Source organism: Gorilla gorilla, chromosome 4, assembly GCF_029281585.2.
Source record: "Gorilla gorilla gorilla isolate KB3781 chromosome 4, NHGRI_mGorGor1-v2.1_pri, whole genome shotgun sequence".
Lineage (NCBI taxonomy): Eukaryota > Metazoa > Chordata > Mammalia > Primates > Hominidae > Gorilla > Gorilla gorilla.
Genome location: NC_073228.2, coordinates 121,314,894 through 121,339,589, shown reverse-complemented (window position 1 = coordinate 121,339,589; position 24,696 = coordinate 121,314,894). Strand labels below are relative to the sequence as shown.

Below are 24,696 nucleotides of genomic sequence, written 5' to 3'. Positions count from 1 at the left end.
CTCATACAGACATAGTTGATCAGCTTTTGATGAAATAAGGCTACAACAAAGAATTAGTGCTTCTGATATCAAATGTTAATGATAAGCAGACTTCAACCATAAAGATGCATTTGAGAAAAATTTAACTAAATCTTTGATTTAAAAAACAAAAAAAAAGGCTATAATTCCATAGTATTTATAATTCAATATAGAAATTGTCAAAGTCATGCAAAACCTTAATAATTCAGTATTTCCCTTTGTTAACTAAGCCTTTAGTTGCCAATAAATGTATGCTAGAGGTCTATTTAAATAAAAATTTATTTAATGAATTTTAAAATATCTTGGTGTTAAAATAATCATCAGTACAAGCATACCTCAGATATATTTAGTTCCAGATCAGCACAATAAAACAAATATTGCAATAAAGTAAGTCACACAAATTTTTTGGTTTCCCCAGTGTATTTAAAAGTCATGTTTACACTTTACTGTATTCTGAATGTGCAAAAACTTGTCTAAAACAACAATGTATATAGTTTAATTTAAAAATGCTTTATTGCTAAAAAAAATGCTAAAATCATTTGAGCCTTCAATGAGTTGGGATCTTTTTGCTGGTGTACAGTCTTGTCTCAATGTTGATGACTACTGATCAGTTTGGTGGTTGCTGAAGGTTGAACTGGCTGTTGCAATTTCTGAAAACAAGACAACAATGAAGTTTACAGTATCAATTGACTTTTCCTTTCACAAAATATTTTTCTGTAAGTTGTAATACTGGTTTATGCCATTTTACCCACAGAATTTCATTTTTCAAAATGGGAGTCACTCTTATCAAACTGCCACTGCTTTATCAACTAAGTTTGCATAATATTTTAAATCCTTTGTCTTTATTCCAACAATGTTCACAACATATCCACTGAGCGTATTCCAACTCAAGAAACCACTTTCTTTGCTCATCTCTAAGAAGCAACTCCTCATCCATTCAAGTTTTACCCTAAGATTGCAGCTATTCAGCCTCTTCTTTAGGCTCTACTTACAATTATAGTTGTCTTACTATTTCCACCACATGCAGTTACTTCCTCCACTGATGTACTGAATTCCACAAATGCATCTATGAGGCTTCCAATCTACTTCTTCCAAATTTCTATTAGTGTTGATATTTTGGCCTCCTCTCACGAATCATGAATGTTCTTAGTGGTATGTAGAAGAATGAATCCTTTCGAGAAGGTTTTTTGATTTACTTTGCCTAGATCCATCAGCTATAGTCTTACAAAATATATTTCTTAAATAATAAGACTTGAAAGTGAAATTTATTCCTTGACCCAAGGGCTGCAGAATGAAAGTTGTCTTAGCAGGCATGAAAGTAATATTAACTACCTTGTACATCTCCATCAGTCTTGGGTGAGGATGTGCATTGTCAATAGGCAGTAATATTTTAAAAGAAATCTTTCTTTTCCTGAGTAGTAAGTCTCAACAGTGGGCTTAAAATATTTCAGTAAACCATGCTGTAAACAAATATGGTGTGATTCAGGCTTTATTGTTCCACTTATAGAACACAGGCAGAGTAGATTTAGCCTAATTCTTAGCAGCCCTAACATCATCAGAATGGTAAATGACCATTGGCTTCAACTTAAAGTCACCAGCTGCATTTGTTCCTAACAAGAGAGTCAGTCTGTCCTTTAAAGCTTTGAAGCCAGGCATTCTCTTCTCCTCTCTCACTGTCAAAGTCCTAGGTGGCATCTTCTTCCAATAGAAGAATGTTTCATCTACATTGACAATCTGTTTTTTAGTGTAGCCACCTTCATCAGTTATCTTAGCTAGATCTTCTGGATAACTTGTAGCCACTGTATCAGCAGCTGCTACTTCACTTTGCACTTTTATGTTATGAAGATGGCTTCTTTTCTTAACCCTCATGAACCAACCTGTGCTAGCTTCAAACTTTTTTCTGCAGCTTCATCACCTCTCTCAGCCTTCACAGAATTCAAGAGAATTAGGATCTTGCTCTGGATTAGGCTTTGGCTTGAAGACATTTTGTGACTGGTTTGATCTTCTATTTGGACTACTCAAATTTTGTCCCATGTCAGCAGTACGGCTGTTTTGCATTCTTATGATTAATGTTTTCACTAGAGCAGCACTTTTAACCTAACCTACTTCACAAATTTTTCCTTTGCATCACAACTTGGTTAAATGGCACAAGAAGCCCAGCTTTCAGCCTGTCCTGACTTACAACATGACTTCTCCACTAAGCTTAATCATTTCTAGCTTTTGATTAAAATTAAAGATGTGCAACTCTTTCTTTCAGTTGAAGACTTTGAGGTTGTTGTGGTGTTATTAATTGTCCCAATTTCAATATTGCTATGTTTCAGGAAATAAAGAGCCTCTCCTTCAAGGAGAAGGGGCAAGATGGGAAAACAGCAAGTCAATGGAGCAGTCAGAACACACAAAACATGTATTAAGTTTGCCATCTTATGCGGATGCAGTTTATGGCGTACAGAAGCAATTACAACAGTAACGTGAAAAATCATGGATTACAGATCACCATAACAGATATAATAATAATACTAATAATGTTTCAACTATTGCAATAATTAACAAATGTGATGCAGAGACAAAAGAGGGCATATGCTGTTGGAAAATGGCACCAACAGACATGCTGGATACAGATTGCTACAAACCTTCAATTTGTAAAAACATAGACTCTAGAAGGTACAATCAACTGAAGCACAATAAAGTGAGATATGCCTATAAGGCTGTTAGGAATTAAAATATTTCACAAAATCAGGTACAATTGCATTAGAAAAAATATTTTAACTTATCCAACTTAAAGCAAGATATAACATAACTATATTCTAAGTGCTATCAGTTTAATTATCAAAATGAGTAATGTGCATAAAATGAGCTATTGGAGTTTGTCTCATAATATTTCCTTGGTGATTGTATTGAAGGTCTTAAAATTACACAATGACTTTTAATTTTGAATAGCATTTGGCTTATTACTTAGCTCTTTATAAGCATTTGGAGGATAAGACCATCAAGAGCATATGTTTTTATACCCGAATTTCACAGTATAATTCCTTTCACACACTAGGCATTCAAGAAGCATTTGTTGAACAAAATATATTGCCATAGTATAGTTGGCAGTTAATAAATATTTGATGATTGAATTAAAAAGCATATTAAAACAAAGGATACACTGTAGGAAACAGAAGTAACAACCAATTAAATAGCTCAAGAAAAGAGGATAAAATGACACTAGTTTCATTGAGATTTTAATATATGTTAGTGGTCTGTGCATTAATGTAAAGTTATTTTCTATATATTACGTAGAGAAATGAAGATAATTTTTTCAGAACAATAATAAGGTAACCACAAAAAAAGTGATGCAACTTAGGTAAAACTCATCGAAGACATGTACTAACTTTATTACATGGTAACTTGTATTTACTGTATAGTTTGCTTAAATTTCTAAGATAGAATGGTAGCCTGGGTGAGGAAAAAATAAAAGCTTTGCAGAACTGTCATTATAACTTCCACCTCAGAGAATGAACTTTGGAATCATACAGAGTTAGTCCAATGAAAGTGAAACAGGAAAAGTTCAAAGGTCAAAGACTGGAACTGATGGTGAGTCTTAAAAGATACTGCCTCTTTCGTCTACAGGATTATTTTTTGAAAGTGTATTTTACCTATACTATGAAGATTTATACTTATTTCATAATTCTCCACAATAGCACTATCTTTTGTCAGATAAACAAGTAAATCTGTGACTGGAATTAGAATAAAAATGAGACAATGGACAAAATATTTTAGTTTAACCAGTTATTTCAACAAAACATCAATCCCTTCAATGTAGTAAATGGTTTCACTTAATTCTATTATTATCTTTTTAATAAAAGGTTAATCTTTTTTTTATTTAACAGATATTATGGGATGTACGTTCTTGAGCTTATATAGAAAACCCTGGGACAAGAAAGTAGTCCACTACTTTGGCAAGTAAGGGAAAGAGAAAAAACATCTCTTTGAGTTGATTTTATTTTTCTGTAAGACAGAATCTCTTATCATATTAAGTCTATCAACCTTATTCCTTCTTTAAGGAATAAGTATCTTTTAAAAATGATAAAAGCTGTCTCTTCAACACCTTTAAAAGGCTTAACTATGTTTGAAGCAGTGTCCCCAGTTACTATTATGAAAATGGAGAGGAAGTTTCAGATTGTAATGGGAATTTTTATTGAACTACATCCTTCCTGAACTGGTAAAATACATTAAAAAATGAAAATAAGGAATAACAGTGCCAGTTATTCAACACTTTAGAGATGTATTTTTTAAATATCCATAAAAGTCTATATGGTTCAGAAACTATTCTCATTTTAACAATATTAAGTCTCTGTAGACCTCATAATAGGAATAAATATTTGCAATGAAAGCTCACTTTGTATAGTATGGAACAATTAGATTTTTAAAATATTGTGTCTTAATGTCACTTTTGCCTTGCCCCAGTGAGTGACTGGGATTACATTGTATATACAGTGCATACTTGAATAATGAAATTTCCCATCAGTTTTCTTCAAACTCCCGGCATGAACTGCAAATACAAAATAATTGTGTGCATGGCAAGTGATCTTTAAAATCATTTTCCAAGACTGTTCTGCTTTCAGCAGAACCTTTTCACTTTTGATTAATACTCTTTCCTGCTTTCTGGTTCAGAACATTGCTTCCTAGAGTTACAAATTCAGTTTATGGAGTGCCTTTGACCTGCACTCCACTGGGTAAAAATAAGTGTTAATCCAATGAAATCTGAGTTTCTGTTTCTTCAGCGTCTTCAGGTTATCATGCACAATGCAGGGGTGCTGTAAAGTTACATTTGTGTGTGTGTGCACAAAGTGCCAATAAAGAGAGTTAAAATAACATTTTATAAATCTTATTGTGTTTCCTCTAATCCAGCCCATAGGATACTTTGGGATAAAATCCACATAATGATGAGAGCTCAAGGGTTCACCTCAAGTTCTTCATAAAATAAAACTAACAGCAAATTCATTCTAACGGCCTGTAGATTTATGTTCATTTATGTAACCCTTTATGGTTATTACTTAGATTTTAATAACAACAAAAACAGTCTTTATCTTTTCTCCTTCACTCTCCTTAATATTTCCTTGCCATATTCTATACTGGTGTTAAAAGAAACAATTAGAGCCAAAAGTTCCCAGTTTATGAGTGACAGTCATCGATACTGAGAAACACACCACTTTCATAGTCACAGAACACATGTGACAAAATGAGAAGTTAGAAAATGGAATCAAGTTTTTTATTTCTTCAAACCCACTACTTGTATTCAGTTCTGCGACTCCTTCCTCATACATATGCCATGACTCCCTGCCACTCACGCACAACCCTGTACACTGTACCCATGCACAACCCTGCACACTGTACAAAATTATTTATCAGAGCTGAGTTAAGAAAAGCAATTGGAAAGACAGGAGTGGATGAGCTGTGGGAAATACTGCAGGATAGTTTTCAAAACTTAAAATGCATGGTATGAATTTAAATTGTTCAGAAATATAAAATAATGTCATATTTTTCCTATCTCTGATAAGCCACAAATAGAGCAATATTTTTCAATACCTTGAAGGGTCTCAACACCCTTGTTAAAAGTGGAAGAGCTATCAAAAATTAATGGTGACAATAAAACTTATTGATAAGAACATGGACTTGAGTCCTTGGTTTTTATGTTGATTCCTCAAGTGACTGGCTCCATGTCCTGGGAGAAGTCTCTCAAAAAATTTCCAAGTTATAATTACCCCCCTTACTTCCAATATGCAGAAACTGAAACAGAAAGTTTAAGTCCAAGTTAGCATGAGACGTAGCCAAGAATTGAATTTGGGTATATCTGAATACATAATTCATGCTGTTTTAAATTATTGTGCCATGACTATCTCTCCAATATTTTACAAAATATTCTTCCCACATATAAAGTCCTTAGTTTAGAGTCTCATGCTTGTCAAATTCTCAGTAAATGTTGTCTATTAAGGCTATGTGCAATGAAATTGGTTGGGCAAGGCAGTTTGGTTTCAGATGTGGAATAGCAGGAGATGGGGAGAAGGAAAGGTTGGCATTGGTTAATGTGAACAGACTTCCTTGTGCAAAATTCAAAAGATTAATTAGCCTGATGTAATGATTTTTGAAAACTCTTGGCCAAGCTGCCATAAATATGTCCAAGTATGTAGCTTCTCTGTATGTTTACGTAATTTCACCCGAAAGATGAGCAATTATTATTCATGTACATCGACTGTATTTAGGTGCAAATGAGGTTTCCATGATTTAGCAAGTGTCCAAGGTAATCATTGTTTTGGTGAATACAGGCCTGGGAGGCAGAGTCTTGGCAGCTGCAGCTGAAGTGAAGGAGAGAATTTCAATCTCTCACAGCAGACTTGTCCCAGCAGGGGCTGGGCCCACGACAATAAAAAGAAATGCACAACATACTTTATGGACAAGGATTCAAATCACATTATGTTATTAGAGACTTCATGTAAAAAAGCAGTTTTCTCTTGAGAAGGAGAAGAGCTTTATATGAAGCTGCAACCTATTCATTTCTTCAGCACTCTTGCTTGTTATACAGAATTTTGTTAACATCCCTAACTTCATCTATGGTGTGTCTACTATGAACTTATAAAATCTTACACTTTCAAACTTTCTTATTTTATTTTGTTTCTGTTTTGCAGTTCTTTAGAATGCATCAATCACTTTAACATTGTTGCTAGAAGAATAACAAATCATGATGAGAATATCGCAATATTTTTAGAAGCACAATTTATAATTTATTTTACAATGAATGATTATGTGTGATACAACCTAGTTAAATGAACAAGAGTAGAGTCATTCAAAAGACCAATAAGTAATTTTACACAACTAAATCACTTAAAGATTATTTATGTTGTCTTGGTTTCCTCCAAGTAGAAAATTACCCAATTCATATTTATTCCCATTACCTCCACTGTTAACATTATGAAAACTCATACATAATTTTTATAACCTGGAAAAGAATATCAAACCTATAACATTTCTACCTTTTTAAAACTATATTCTCAAATAAATGCTGTTGACTAATTTCTTAGCCTTTCTGATTAAAAGGCTTCTTACAAAGTTGAAGATGGTATAAAATTAGTGTAACATAAAAAGCTTTCACTATCTTCACACAAAGGGCTCAAATAAAATCATAAACTAATCATAAAAGTAATTATATATCAAGATGATTAACTTGTGATATATAGATCTAAAGTTACGGGTGTTTCTAGAAAATTGAATGAGTACGTCAACTAGAGCAGGAAAAAACAATGTATTAGATTGCACCACCTTTATTTATAATAGTTTATGATAAGACTCCTAGAAACCTATGTAAAATGTAAACAAATGTTGACATTTGGAAAATGTTTGTATTTTATTTCAATTGCAGTTTGTCATCTCTAGTTCAATAGATGTGGGAAATCTCTCAAGACATTGTTTTTGAATGCACTAGTATAAAAATTAATTTGTAAGGGAAATACTCGACATAGTGAATAAGGTAGCATTTATGCAAAATTCATAAAGCTAAATTGTGTCTACTGTAGTCTTTTATAAATATTTATAATACTAATTACAGAAATCTGTCCTAGCTTGCTAGAAAACAGGCTAATCAAATCTCAGAAAAAGAGAAAATTCAGTAGGCAGAATCTTATTGCATCTATAAACTAAGACTCAGATAATATTCAAATGGCTTACCTTAAGCATCCTTAAATACATTATCCAAGAGTATTAACTGAAAAGAAAAAAAGAATGCATAAAAGTAGATATAAACACTCACTGCAAATATTTTAGAATACTAAGCCAGTCATTTCAATGATCCTTGACCAAGGTACAGCCATTAAATACCATGTTATCTACTTGCTCTAATTTATGTTATATGATATTAGAAGTGGAACCAGAATACTTCTTCCTCCAATTAACCAGTTAATTGTTTAGATTCATGTAACTATTTAAAGAAATTGGTTATTTTTAAAATATGATATATATCCCTTGTGCTTTGAAGAACATCATTAAGTAAAAAGACCACCCATAGAATGGGAGAAGACATTTACAAATCATATATTTGGTAAGGGATTTGTACCTAGAATACATAAAGAATGCTTACAACTAAATTACAAAAAGGCACATCACACAATTTAAAAATGGAAAGGATTTGAATAGTTATTCCTCCAAAGAAAGTTTTATTTTTTACTCTCTAAATATTCTAAGAAAATAATGAATTGTACACTTTAAACAGGTGAGTTTTATGGTACATAAATTAAACCCCAATATAGCTATGAAAAGTGTGTGATTTTCTTTTGGCATGTGTATGATCTTTACTTTAGAGTCTTTGATTAACCATTTTTGTTGTTTAGTGCTTTTGATTTTTTAATATGGTTTTATTTTTGTATGAAAATAAGTCATTCCAAACCTGCTGTTGGATGAAAGTCATCTGCAGTTAGTACAACCTACCAGAATCATATCTACAGAAAAAAACTATAAGGAATAACAGGTTTGTAATTCCATATTGCCCTAGGAAATAACAGCTTTCCAGATTCATGTTAGACTTGTGATTAATCTTTTGTACATGCCACATCTAAAGATCTTTAAATGTGTGTAATTTAGGAAAAATAAATGTTAAACTAAAATTCTAGACTTCAGATAGTCAAAAAGAGTAGCTATTATAAGCTTGAAATCTTGCTAAGCTTATAGTTCAAAAAGCTAGTGAAAATAAGAAGGGGACTCTTGAATATCTGAAAAACCTTTTGATAAAATTCATCTATTGAAGTCACAGAAAGAGAAAAGAAATGGAAACTAATAAATGGGTACAAGTCAAAACACAGAAATATAATTTAGCTATTTTTCTTAGGAGAGAAAGAATGGAGTTAAAAAAGGGAAGAATTAGAACTAAAGAAAAAAAGCCATTAGATGATGGATTTTCCTACCTGCCAAATGATAAAAGTAATTTGAGATGATTTTTCCATACTAAATGAGAAACTACTAGAAAAAAATACACTATGTGGCCAGCAGTTGTGATATGTGTATTCTAGTCTGGGATATGTAGTAGAGCACGCAGGTTAAAAACAGCCTTGGAAATTAGGCCATCTATGTTGAATCCTACCTCCCTTACTAACAGTAACTTGGGAAGTTATATAGCCTCCCTTTTCCTTGGTTTCCACAGGTAACTATCATGGAGTAGTGTCTTTAAGTGTTATTAAGATATGATATGATTAGGCCATTCGATGTGACTCTATTACTAACTAGCACTATAACAACAATGAGAAAATAAGCACAGTAATGTATACGATTTCTTCTAGTTCTCAAATTTTATGCCATCATCAATTTTTGAGGGATTTTTTGCTTTTCATTTTGTTTTTAATTTAGCATATAGGTATAATAGTTCGATCTACAGACTTGCCTGCAAAAGATCACGATTCAGACCTCTGAATTCTGTTCTCACAACTGCAATGATCAGAGGAATCCCTGATAGATGCCCACTGAGAAAAATGTCTGGGAAAAACATCCAGACCTGTCTATGATGACTTTTTTAAGGTGTCAAATTGGCAACATAAAATATGAGGGCAGAAGGAACTACAGCAGCCATTTTGTAGCATACATACATCTTCTTCCAGTCTTTCAATCAAATGCTAACTTAGGTGCTGGCTGTGAAGGTATTTTGCTGATGTAATTAAAATTGTAAACAAATAAAGTACAGGGTCTATCCTCATGAGCCTGACCTAATCAGTGGAAGCCTTTTTAAAAAGACTTAGGCACTGTCCTTAGCCATGCTCTGATATTTTTGGTCTACACTTTGTTTTTCCTTTATGGAACCTTCCCTTCCTCACTACCTGTGACAACAGCTTCATTATGAAGCTTCAGAGTTTCAGTCTGCTTGTGATCTTCACTTCCTGACTTCTTGCCCTGTGGATTCAAATTACTTCCCCACAATCATGTAAACCAACTCCTTGTGATAGCTCAGATAACAGACAGATAAATAGATAGATTGATTGATGGATTAATAAGTATATTTGTATCTTTATTAGTATATCAATACATCTATACCGACTGCTTTTTCCCTCAACAAAACATTTCTAAGAGGTCTGGGAAATGATTCTTTTCCTATTTTCCATCCAGTTGCCTAATTAAACTGTTGATGGCACACATTTTCTTCCTAGCAGTACAAATACCCAGGCTTAGCTTGTTGTAGCAGCCCAGCTAATGCAATTCTAATGGAGAAAATAAGTACAAAAAGATGGCCTAAAAAAAGAACATACACTAACACACACAATCCAACAGACACAAATCCAAATTTCCTTATTAACCTAAATTTTCACTCTTAGATACATATCCTTGGCCTTTACTCATAATATCACTGTACTTGGGGGCAAGTATGGGCAGTGGAAAGATGAGGCCTTATATTTTCCATATAATTTGGAGCATGCTATTAACACTAAAGAAGGATCTACTGCTTAGAATACCCATGTTGTATCAGGAATAGAGAAGGACTAGAAATAATACAAGTAACATCTCCTTGGAATGACTAAAATTTCTAAAAATTTCAATATTATTTCAACTTCTCTTCAGCATTTATTTGCATTTAAGTTTTCTAGTCTACTACTAGTATGGATAAATAGTGTAAAAGGAAGAGGTTAAAACCAAAAGGGTTACATGTCTTTATATAAAGGAGAATTTCTAATGGTTACAATCCCTGTACTAAATGGGGGCCCTATTAGCTTCCATGTGTATAGTTACTATCTTTTCTTGGCCATAGGTTACCTGGGAGCCATAGCTACATAATGGAGATGCCTGGTCACCAGGGGCAACTAAAAAGAAAATGGGATTGATGTGTTTAGAACCACAGTAGTGCAACATCATTTCTAAAATAATGACCTATTCAGGGTCAGTTTATCATCTTTCTCCATTATATGTATTATACCAAATTTCTATGGATTTGTAAATTCAGGTTGATTATACCAGTTAAACTCAATGCAGCCAGGCTCTATTTTGGGTTGCTGGAGTTCAGTCATAGTGATCCATTTAAAGTACTCTGATGTATAATTAAGTGGCTAAATTTACATACTTAAATTGTAATAAAAGTAGCCATAGGATATTCTCTCTTGCACATTTAATTGATTATATTAACCATATTTGGAGCACATAGAAGAGTTTTCAGTAGGGAATGTTCTGAAAAATATGTGACTGTAAAGCTCTAAATTGCCTATTGAAAAAAGTGTTCTTTTTTGTAATCAATCAAAACAAAATGTACTGAATCCTCACCTAAAAAAGCATTATGCAATCTACAACTTATAGGAGTAGGATAATGTTCAGAGAAGAGCTACAAAGATGATTAACACGTTGGACTATAAGAGCAATTTTAGAGGCTAAAGGGACAGAGATTGTTTAGCCTGGAGGAGGATGGCTTATTGATGGTCTTCAAATATATGAGTGGTTTCTCTGCAGAGGATGGTAACCTGCTGTTTTCCATCTTTTCTGAAGACAAGACAAAAGGATATAGACTTACTTTTAGTAACTTAGATTAAAAACAAATAAAACTGTCTTGGTAGTGAACATTGTTAATCACTGAAATGATTCAGGCTATAGGTTCTTCTTCTCTAAAGACTCATAAAAAATAAATAGTTTGGGTCAAACTAGAGACAAGGTAATGAAAGGTGATCTCTTATGGCTCCTTTTAAGGTTCATTAATAGAAAACAACCACTTAAACAAATTTTGAAGATATCTATATATTTCTTCAAAATAACTTTTGCAAACTGAACCTCATGACAACAGTTAACTGATGAGTATTTCAAGGCTACAAAGGGATATTTTTTGTTCAACTTATTTAATGAATGAAGCTCAAATTTATGAACTCGTGATTTGCTATAGATAAAATTTTGGGAAGCTCTTTAAAAGTACTCCAAATTAAAAGGTGTATATAATATAGATACATATATACATATGTGTGTAGATACATACATAGGTGTATATAATATAGATACATATATACATATATACAAAGGTGTATATAATATAGATACATATATACATATGTATATACATGTATACATATGTGTATACATATATACATATAGATATATGTATGTATACATATTATGTACACACATACATATAAAACATATAAGTATATGTATGTATATATGTATATGTGTGTGTGTATATATATTTGTGTATATATATATGAAAAAGTAAGTGTCTAAGGTAACCTTACACTGTAAGTATCAATGTAAGAACACTGGACACTTACATTATGGAAAGCATTCACAATTTCTATATTTTAAAAATCATTTTCAAAATTTGAACTTGTCAGATTGTTGCAAATAGAATAAATACCATTAGAAAATCAATACAGTAATAGCAAGGTTTAAAAGAAAGATATAACTCTTGTACTTCAGAATTCAAAATCCAAGAGCATATTAGATTAGCAAATACTTAACTGTATGCTGAAGCAAAAAAAAAAAATTAATACCAGAAAGATACAACTAGTTGTAGGTGCATAGAAGATAGAGGTACAGACTCTGCTTGAAAAAAATAGTATTTGAACTTGGTAAAATTCAACATCCCTTCATGATAAAAACTCTCAACAAATTGGGTACAGAAGGAACATATCTCAACATGATAAAGGCCATATATGACAGATCCACAGCTAGTGTCATACTGAATGGGGAAGAAAGTGAAATATTTTTCTATATAATCTGAAACATGAGAAGGATGCCCCTTTCACCATTGTTATTCAACATAGTACTGGAAGTCTTAGGTAGAGCAATTAGATAAGACAAAGAAAGAAAGGAAATCCAAATTGGAAAGGAAGAAGTCAAGCTATCTTTATTTGCAGATTATATAATCTTTTATTGAGAAAAACCTAAAGACTCCACACAAAAAAATTAGAACTGATAAATAAATTTAGTAAAGTTGTAGGTTACAAAATCAACATGCAAAACTCAGTAGCATTTCTATGTCAACAGCAAACAATCTGAAAAAGAAACCAAGAAAGGAATCCCATTTACAGTGGCTAAAATAAAATAAAATACCTAGAATTAAACAGCCAATAAAGTGAAAGATTAAACATTAATGAAATACATGAGAGAGAACACAAAATCAGAAAGATATCTATATCTTGTGTTCATGGATTGAAAGAGTCATCATTGTTAAAATGTTTATACTACTCAATGTTATCTACAGATTCAATGCAATCTCTGTCAAAATATCAATGACATTCTTCACAGAAATAGAAAAAGCAACACTAAAATTTATGTGAAACCATAAAAGACCCAGAAGAGTCAAATAAATCCTGAGCAAAAAAAGAAAACTAAAGCTGGAAGTATCACATTACCTGACTTCAAATTATACTACAAAGCTATAGTAACCAAAGCAACATGTTAATAGCATTAAAACACACACACACACACACACACACAGAACCTAGACATGAATTCACACATTTACAGTCAACTGATACCTCACAAAGGTGCCAATAACATACACTGGGGAAAAGATAGTCTCTTCAACAAATGGTGCTGGGAAAACTGGTTATCCATAAGCCAAAGAATGAAATTAGACCTCTATCTCTCACCATGTAGAAAAACTAAGTCAAAATAGATTAAATACATACATTTAAGACCTGAATCTATGAAACTACTGGAATACAACATTGAGAAAATACTTCAAGACATTGCTCTGGGAGAAAATGTCTTGAGTAAGACCTGAAGAGCAGAGACAACTGAAGGAAAAATGGACAAATGGGGTCACATCAAGTTTAAAAGCTTCTGCACAGCAAAGGAAACAATCAACAAAGGGAAGAGACTAACTACAGAATGGGAGAAAATATTTTCAAACAATTTAAGTGACAAAAGGTTAATCAGAACAAATAAATAACTCAAATAACTTAATAGCAAAATAATTATAATAATCATCTGATTTTAAAATGGGCCAAAATCTGAATAGACATTTCTTAAAAGAAGATATACAAATGGCCAATAGTTATATGAAAAATGCTCAACATCACTAATCATTACAGAAATGCAAACAAAGTGAGATATCATACCACCCATTAAAATGACTTCTACCAAAAAGATAAATAATAATGAATGCTGGGGAGAAAGTGGAGAAAGAGGAACATTTGGATACTGTTGGTGGGATTGTAAATTAGTATAGGTACTATGGAAAACAGTATGGAGATTTCTCAAAAAACTAAAAACAGAACTGCTGTTCAATCAAGCAATCTCATTGCTGAGTATATATCCAAAAGAAAGGAAATTGGTATATCAAAGAGATATGTGCACTCCCATGTTTACTGCTGCACTATTCACAATAGCAAAGATATGGAATCAACCAAACTTCCATGAACCCAGCTGAACAGATAAATTGCGGCATATATACACAATGGGACGTTATTCGGCCATAAAAAAAAAATAGAACTCTGTCTTCTACAGCAATATGGATGGAACTAGAGGACATTAGGTTAAGTGAAATAAATCAGGCACATTAAGACAAATATTGCATATTCTTGCTCATACGCAGGAGCTCAAAATATTGATCTCATGAAGGTAGAGAATAGAATGATGGTTATCAGAGGGTGGGAAGGGTACTGGGGGGGAAGGGGATAAATAGAAGTTGGTTAATGGACATGCACAATTAGAAGGAATACGAACTAATATTCTATAGCAGAATAGGACAACTATAGTTAGCAATAGTGTATTGTATATTTCAAAATAACTACAGTGGATTTGGAATGTTACCAACACCAGAAAAAATGTAAATGTTTGAGGTGATGAATATCCCAATTACCCTGATTTGATCATCATGCATTATATGATTATCAAAATATCACATGTATTCCATAAGAATGTACAACTGTTATATATGCCTAAAAATTTAATATACATATGTAAATAAAAGGTATATCTAAGCATGCTTCTTATGAAAAAAATAATGATCAAGAGTTTTTTAAACATAAAAGGGCAATGGTAGACTAGGCAGAGAAAACCACAAGTGCATGGAGGAACTGGAGAGTATGCATGCCAAAATACATGAACAGTTCAGTGTACCTAAAGTGATCAAACAGGAGCAGTAGAATATCTGTTAGAGCCAGATTGTAAAGATGTTAGTTAAGGTATCTGGACTCCAAGCTGTTCAGTGAAAATGCATGTGCAAAATAGTGTCCTTGGCCTCAGTCCAAAAGTTCTGATTTATAAGGTTATTTTGCTACAACCTTTCTAAGGATCAGTTTGAGAACCAGAGTACAATGCAAGGACACTAATGAAGTACACTGTGTGTCTTTGTGTCCTGAGCAACTGAATGAACCCACACAAAATTTTTGTGAGAAAGGCCAATTGCAGCACTTCTGTTTATTCATAAATGGCTTTGCAAAGTGTTCAAGAAGATAACAATGGCAACTGTCCAGCTATATTGGAGAAGAAAACAGTCAAATCTACAAAAATCTCCCAAGTCTACATTCATTGCACAGTGCTTTGGAAATGGCTAGATATTTTTTTCAATCCCTAAGAAACAGAAGATGTATTTGGGCAGATAAGTAAGGTTCATTAATTTACATGCACAGCTGCCTTCCAGGCGACTGTCATCCACTTGACAGGATGGAGCAGCCTGAAATTCCAAACATGAATATTTCATAACAAAACCGTGAGTCTTACCAATAAAAGGGATAGTGAGTTGGCAAGGAGGGCAGTGAGACATGTTTATAGTCATGTTGCCACTGGATAAATATCCCTAAGCCTAAAGCTAGCTTTAAATGACAAAACGCTTCAGAAGAAATACATAAGATACAAGGCTTTCAACATGTCAAACATATTTAAGTCCTTAATTTTCAAATAATCACTATTTTCTTTAACTTTTAAAAAGTAATGTGGAAAACTATTAGAGATTATGTGAATGATCTTCTACTGCTAATGTGATAAAATAAAGGCTGCAAATTTTAGGAGTAAATTCAATTTTATGGATTTGGGAAACAATGACCTTCAGGATTAGAGATCACTAACCTGCTTTATTTGTGTGGAGAACATGTACTAATAAAAGACTAGGAATAGATAATTATAGGGATATGCTTGAGGGTAGAAATAAAAAGTATTTTGCCTCAAGGATAAACTTTCAGTTATCTGCCTTATGAAGTAAATGTGATGATTCTTTTTGGAACCATACCTAATTGATATAAATAGTATCACAAAAATAAAAATCTTTTTGAATCTTCTGCTGGTATGGAGGAATAAAAAGCAAAACTCTTACAAAGTAGCAAATTTACAGAGGGAGTAGACTATTTCAGGCATGTCCTTTGTATCTGCAGGATTCCTGAACTGAATTGAAGAATAAAGTACTTTCAGAATTTTTACCTTTTCATTGCAGTTTTATTTGTTTTTCAAAGAATTATAAATTCCTAGAGTATCTTGAATTCATACGTATGTGTAAATAAAAAGTCATCAATTATCTAATTTCAGTATTATGTACTAAAATATTATCTAGTATTCTAGCATTTATTTTGAGAAAAATATGAGAACAATAGAAAAGGGAAAATTCTCAGGTATTATAGAAGAGAAAATATTTGATTGTAATGGTAATATTTTTATATATAAACATATAAAAACACATTTTATTTTTAGTGTGATTACTGGCATAATAAATCCAGACCATTCATATAAAATGCATGCACATATATACACACATATACACTCATTTTCTAACTCTCTTCTGATTTCAAAGCATGGGATACTCACCTATTATTCTAGCTGCAAAGTGTACTTTCTTCAAATTATCATTTTGATTCAATAAAGGTATTTGTTGTTCTGAATTTTGGGTAATTATCTTAATTCATTGATTTGCTAGATTTTGTGTAAAATAAATGTAGATGTAGTACATATTCCTTCATCAGCGAGAGAAGAGACCAGTTTACTTTCAATAGTATCATATAAAATGAAACATCTTTCCTTTTTGGAACATTTTTTGATCATTGATCATTTTTGATGATTTGATCATTGAACACAACCTACTTCTTATGAGCACAATATAATTTATAATGTTAATGCCTAAATTTTAGAGACACAAGGCACAGCAGAAAATCAAATTTTGCCTATGTGAATATAAAGATCCTTTATTTCTTTATCTGGGCTTCAGTACCCCTTTGACCTAAATTTATTTATTTCCAAAAACATTAACTGCTTTTTACATAGTTTGAGCCATTAGGAAATTGTTATTATTATAGTGAAGAGCAGAGGGTATTTACCTTTGTAAAATATCAATAATATTTTTTAAAGAATATGTAATTTGAAAAATATTACTCATTGTTAGAATTATGGGATGAGAGTAATTTCCAGACAAATAAACTCCTTAAAGACTAGTCCTGTAGCATTCAACTTTGCTTATTTTCTACTAAGTGTTTCCTAATGAATAATCAAGAAACAGCTGGCTTGAATTTACTGAATTTAGGATTTCTGGACTTGTGACAGGAAGGATCCCTTGGCATTCAGGTCTACACAGACTCTAAATAGCAGGGTAGACATAGTTCCCTAAGCATGTTCTTTCATATAATTGAATTATTCTGAACAAAGTTCTACATTAGTCATATCTGGTGCTGCTCATTCCCATAATCTATTTCTATGTCCATCACCTCAAAGTGCAAATCTACAATCTAATTATTGGCAACTAATAACAGGATTTCTTTATACTAGAAGCTTTACTTTTCTAGTCTGAAATAAAGACGGTATTGTCTACTATTCCTGTTACTGAGGATATTTCTCTAAATGGAATCTTGTTTCACAACTAACTCCAGGAGGTTCTTATTTTATAAAAGCAGAAAACGAATTGGCTTTGCTTTTTGTTGGAGTAAATGGATTACAAAACAAAAAATTATCAAAAATAGAGCAATATAAATTTTACTTGGCTATAAAGTTCTCAATATGTTGACCAGTTACATGCCCCGCTCAGTTCCATTATTGTCCCCTCTATCCTGCTGAACACCATCAAGCTTCCAGTCAGAGGGAGAGACAACCAATGCTACAAGGCTCCTACCTGACCACAGATCAGCCCAGTTCCTTTTTGTGCTTGAACCACAGCTATTTTTAAATTGGTTAGTGTGCACCTGGAAAATCAAAAGTGGTCTCTACGTTCATTTTATTGCAATGGAAAGGGAGTGTTAGTCAGATGTAGTCTTCAATTAACAGGGCAAATTGTGATCTAAAAGTTTCCCCTTCATTTTTATCATTAATCCTCTCAATATGTACAGGAATATATGTTATGCAAAATAGGCAGTGTCAAGACTGAGCGCATCTCTAATAGTTTTCGTGCAGAGATATCAATTGAGAAACAGAAACCTGACTTAACATTTTCCCAAGAAATAGGTAAATATTACATGTAATGATTTAGCATCCATGACACAGGTTGCATGGGATTCTCATTATATAATATTTTCAGCATATGAATATCTTTACACTTGTTGGTGAAGATATTAGAGAGAGATTTTATATAGAATTACATTGTCTTGGAAGTAAGTTTCTCCACCATTTTGAACTTTTCAATTTTGTGTCTCTTACCTTCTTAATAGTATTCTGATTGGATAATTCACTTCCAATATCAATGACCTTTGAAGAATAAATTTTTCCTACATCACTTCTCCCAGTTGGCCACTGTGGAAACCCCCAAAACTTTTTTGACTACTTTTTGTGACAATGCCTATTATAGGGTTATAATTACATATGTCTTATTAAAAAAAAATGTAAGTAGAGATTTCTGGTATGAACATGGTTGTCTATATCAACTTCTCCTGCCAACCTGTTCTTCCTGGAAATTATATAAAAGCAATAAATATCTTTTTCAGGCACCCCATTTAAAATGAAATTAGGAGAAATTTATAGAAGCTGCATAAGAAGAAGAAGAAGAAGAAAAAAGAAAGTGAAGCAAGCCCAGCAGTGGCAGCACTTTAAAGGCACCAGAAAAATATACTTCCTAAAGATGAGGAGTCATTCATTCAGTAATGCAAAAACTATGACTTGTATCAGAGTGGCAGCAGAAGCTTCCTAGACAAGGTTTAGAAAGAAAGTAGAAATTCAATTACCTAACAAAACCATTGCATGGCCAAAAGGTGAGAAAACACAAGCAAAGTCAAACATATAAACATAAGTCTATTTGCGATACATAACTCATCTATATACTTGCTATATCTCAAGTATCTGGAACACTACCTGCCACACAATAAATATTTATTGAATGAATACATGAATCAAATTGAAAAATTTGGCAAAGAACATAGTTTGTAAAAAAAAAAGTAAAAATGGCTTTTACACATATTTAAAGATGTTCTCTCATCAGTCATAAGATAAATTATTCCATTTTTATCTATTAGATTGGCAAAAACTCAAGTGCTAAAACTTCCCATTGGCAAAGTTCTGAGGAAAAGTTATTATCATATATCGCTGATGGGCATGTAATTTGTATAAGATTTATGAAAAGCAAGTTGGCAACATCTATGAAAAGTACAAAGGCATATACCTCTTGGCACAGAAATTTCAACTTGGGTAGTATCCTAGAGACATATGTATGTGCATAATGAGGTATGTACAAGGTTATTCATAGCAGCATTATTATTAAATGTAAAATAATGGAATAATCATATATGCATTGATGGGGACAAGAATTGGCTATGTTAATTATAATATATCTACTCAATGAAAATGTGATATAGCTATAGAAATAATGAGAATTCTCCTAAGATATCCAGGATGTATGATTGATGAAAGAAAAATCTAAGTTAACACAGCTTTTATGTTAAGAAACCTCAGTGCTTACAAAGAAGGTAGAAAATAAAAATATTTATTTTTAGTCATTTTTATATAGACAAACTTTGGAAGTGCTATAAGAAGCTAAAAACAGTTGTTCCCCTGTTTGAGTGATGAAACTAAAGAGACAAGAAAGAGGGAGGGGAGAAAGATATGAATATACTGCTTTTTATAGCTTCAATTTTTTGAACCATGCAAATAAATTTCTGATTCAAAAAATTAAAATTTAATTAAGAAAGAAATTGTGGAGAAAAACAAGAAAATAAAAAAAGTTTACCAGTGTCTGGATTCATCACAAAATAACACTCTCAGATTTATAGCAGAAAAAAAAAAACCTCATTCATTAATTCATCAAACAGATGTTGATTGAATTACTTCCATGATTTAAGATGCTAGAGATGCAAGATAATGATTCTCCTGAAGCTTCTATTATTTCCGTGAAATAGAAAATAAACAACTGACAAGTTAAAGAAAAAAAACAGAAAAACAATAAGTGTTATTACTAAAACAAAATAGGATGATACTATATAGATAGCGTCTTGGGAGCTTTTGTTTTTTTTTTTGCTGAGTGCTCTGAGAAAGTCTCTTTCAAAATTAAAATTGATGGAGGTGATATTTGAACTGTGATTTGAGTGACAAAAAGGAGGCAGTCGTAGACATATCAAAAAGACAAGCATTTTATGCAGAGTACAGCAAGAGTAATGGCTTGGGGTAAGAACAAATTTTTCATGCTTTATGGACAGAACAAAGTGCCATGTGAGTACAGAGAAATGAACAAGAACTAGAATTGCATGAATTAAGAGGTAAGTGTAGCTTCATAATGTGTAGCTATCTAGACCTTGGATGGCCAGGGCAAGAGATTTGGATTGCTTTCTACATGGGGTGAGAAGACATTGGAAAGTTTTACACAGAAGGATCATGTGATTTCATCTATGGAAGTAAAAGGGTTGACTCTGCTATCTGCTTGCATATTTTAGGGGGCAAGAGTTGAAGCAGGGTGGCCAGATTGTCATTCTTTTGGTATCCTAGGTAGACAATGATGGTGTTTCAGCTAGTATGGAGTTGGGGAAAAATGGAAGTAATATGAAAGTCTTTATTGATGATTAGAGGTGAAGTTGAGGGAAAGAATGAAATCAAACCAATGCTAGATTTTGACTTACAAAAATAGGTATAGATCTATTTTCTAAGATGAGATAGAGTGGGGAGAAACAGGTTTAGAGAATGGAATCAAAAATTCTACTTTAGATATCTTAAGTTTGAGATAAACGTATAAGTAGAGACGAAGAGTAGCTGGTTGGACATGGGTGTGAAACTCAGGGGAGAAGTAGAGTCAGGGCATAAAAATATAAAAATCATCTGCATATAAATGATACTTAAAGCCAAAGGGGTGAGATGCAAGTGAAATCACCCATAAACGACAACAGATATAGAAGAGATGATAAATACAGAACTCATCCAAGGGCATGCCAATCTCTAGCAGTGAGGAAGAGCAGAGATTAAAAAATACAAAGAAATTATTGACAGGATAACATGAACATATATAAAATAATAAAAATTTCATACAAATGAAAGCACCTAAGAAAAAAATAATGTTAGGAAAACATTTGCATCAGACATGATTTCCAAAGTGTTTATATTGTGATTATTACAGTATTTTTAGAGTCTTCCTTTTCATATTAAATAAGGCAAAGGATATGAACAAACAGTTTATATAAGCAGAGATTATAAAAACACGGAAAATGTGCATTCTGTCCATTATTGAAGAAATAAAAAAAAATTTTTTTTCAGGACACACTGTATTCTTCTTCTATGGATAAAACAATTGCTTAAATACAAACATTCAAAGTTTGTGAGATTGTGGTGAAACTAATACAGTTGAACACCGCTGTTTGCTTTATAATAAACAATATGTAGTAAAAGATAAAATGTTTATCCAATTTGAGTCAGTAATTCCACCTTTGGGAATATATTTCCTAAAGTCATAATTCCACAGAAGAGGACTACTTATATGCAGAACTAAATTTTTATTGCAATAAATTTTATCTTTAAGAAATTGAAGAAAATCAATACAACCACAAAAACAGAAGTGATCAAATCAAGCATAACCTACTTAGGCTAGATGAATATTTTAAAACTACTAAAAATTGCCATTAAAAGCCATGTATCAAAACTCACGAAAATGCGTATAACATAAATGGATTATTTTTAAAGAAGATTAAATGACAATTTTTGTTCTTTAGTCTGTCCCATTCTTATGACCAGTTGACAACTTTTTCTCTTTTTTTTACTTTCACATTTCTAAAATGTAAAATTCCAATGGACTTGCTTTCTACTCCATCCCCCAGTATAATTTTATCCAATTGCTTATTTTGTTGGCATGAACTTTAGGGATATAACTGTGAGTTAGCAATGACATAACTACTGGTGGATCTTTTGGGATAGGCCTTATTCACAAATCAAGATGTGAAGACCTCATGAGGATCCAATAAGTCAGAGGTGGAGGGGGTCAGCCAGAGATAAGCTGTAGAGTGGAGCTGAAACTGACAACAGGGACATGTTTATTTATAACAGAAGCATGTGGAAGTATGAAAACAACATAGGTTTAGGTTTTAGTCCAGAATCCTAAAATATGAATAATCTGAAAATGGAAGAAAAAGATTTTAACGCATGCCCCGATGCATAATAATGGGCTAAATATAGAATCCTTAGAGAAGATGCATTGATCTGAATAGTGTTTGGTTGGTGGTTTCAACAGAAAGAACTAAAACATCTGTTTTTCCACTTAAAGCCTTTTTGGACATTCAAAGAAAGGCACTTAAAACTTTAACACTAGCCTCCTGGAAATCAAAACTTATGTTGAAGAAAATCATTTTAATGAAAAATGTAAGACAATGTTGTGAGCAGGTTAAGGGAACATTTCACTTCAGGGGCTTTTTCAAAACATCCCCTAAATTACAAAACAAAAGATAGCCTTGTCTCGGAAGTCTGTTTCTCCTGGGCTGGCGATGCACCTCTAAGAGTAATTTAGGCACCTAAGGAAGGATTTTTCAGACAAGAGAGGAATAAATGACCATTCGCATCTTACAGACGGATCACCAAGAGCATTAGCATGTCTCCGTAAGTGCACCGCTGTCTTCTGGGGCATTGATCACATCGAAACTTGATTTCTCTTAAGATCCACTGAATCCCAAAAAGAAATTGAGGTGTATACTTTTCATTATCCCATTTGCAAAGTGAATGATTTTTTTTTAATCCAAAAAAGCAGCATCAAAATCAGGCCACTAAAAAGAAAGGTAAATCTGGTGCTGAAGGAATATGCTCCTTATTCCTCAATGGCGTACGGAAGTTTATGATTCTGTTGAAAAAGTCATAACTCTGCTTCATTCTCTTGAGATGCAGAGTAAAGGGAGAAAATAGTGTTATTAATTTTATCAAAATTCTGCCCTCTCAGGATGGCTGAGTTGAGATGTCAGATGCCAGTTCTCCTCAGAAAGAACCAAAGTTACAGATGAATAATCGTAAGTTGAACAGAAGATTAAGGAGAGAGTGCCAGAACCTACTGGAGAACTCACAGAAAGAAGCTAGGGCACAGAAAAAAGAAGGAAGCAAGAGTGTGGCAGAGATTGAACCCCAAGGAACTTGGAGTCTGGTGGAAAGGGTAGGTGCGGTGTTTTGCGTTCCACTCACAGCTGTGGCAGACTGGGTTTCCGAACTGTAGGAGAGCTCTTTTGCTGGCCCTAGCCCAAGGACCGGTGTGGGTGGTGATTTGTTAATTTACTGAGGGCATTGCACCAGGCAACCAGCTTGTATAAAGTTGCTCACCCTCTCCCCAGACCTGAGCTGCAGTGGTAAGCGCCATATTGAGTGTGCATCATTGTGGTCCTCTGTCCTGCCCAGAAAATCTCAGCCTTCGTGTCTCCACATCACCAGATCCCCCGCAGACATTCCTTAGCACCTGCTTAGATTGCAGCAGCCACACATGGGGCCAGATGTACCCAAGGTAGCTGCAGAATTCCCGGTGGTCTGACCCTCAGGGTATGCTGCCCCTAGGGGAAGGGAGAGTGCAGCGCGCCTAGGGAGTGCCCCATGGGACAAACGAAGCCAGAGCGTATCCTCTCCTGTGCCCAAGAGTTTCCTGCTTGGGGACTGAGGGTGACAGCACCCCTTCCAGCAGAGAAATGGGCACCATGCTCAGTGCTCTGGGGGGAAGTGTTTTTTAGCCCCAGTGGTCAGGCAGCCCCAGTGCTCAGGCACAGTAGTAGAGAGGAGGATTTCTCCTTCCCGACTGCCCACTGCTGCAGACAAAGCCGTGGATGCCTGTGGACAGCCAATACACGACTATTAGGAGCAGCTACAATGATATTGGTGGTGTGCCTACCTGCCGAGTCCGACCTTCTTGCACCATAGGCAGAACCCCTTCCTCTCTCCACACTGAGTGGCAGCGTCCTCGCAGTGGAGAACAGATGACCAGCAAAGCTGTCTGTTTTCGGCTGAGGGAAGAGACTCCTCCCTGAAACCATGGTACAGGTGTTTTCTGTGGCTCTCAGCTTCATTGCAGCTTGAAGATAGACGGCAGTGTCTGTTTGAACTGAGACACATGAGACCCGGGACAGGAGTATGATAGGGAAACGTTCCTGCCTATCCAGGATGTGAAGCTGGCGCAACCGGCTACCACCTCTGGAGAGACCTCGGCACATTTCACCAGTTTTCCCTGCTACCCTCATCAGCACTGATGCTGCTGCTTGTCACTGGAGTACCTGAGGCTGAGACTGGCTGTCCAGCTCCGCCCAGCTTTGACCCCTGCTCCAGGGCTGAGCAGGTAACTCACGGCACCGGACATTCCACCTACCAGTCCATCCCTTCAGGTAACAGCGAGCTCCTCCTAGAAAATAAAGA

General features: G+C 33.8%; 1 non-coding gene across 1 annotated transcript; it reads right to left on the bottom strand.

Moving 5' to 3' along the window:
• Positions 1 to 507: 507 nt before the first annotated feature.
• LOC109026826 (uncharacterized) lies at positions 508 to 24,696 on the bottom strand. The gene is made up of 3 exons (XR_002005870.4): positions 24,179 to 24,696; positions 7,723 to 7,759; positions 508 to 668 (listed from the first exon to the last, which is right to left on the bottom strand). It is a non-coding gene; the product is annotated as an uncharacterized protein (transcript).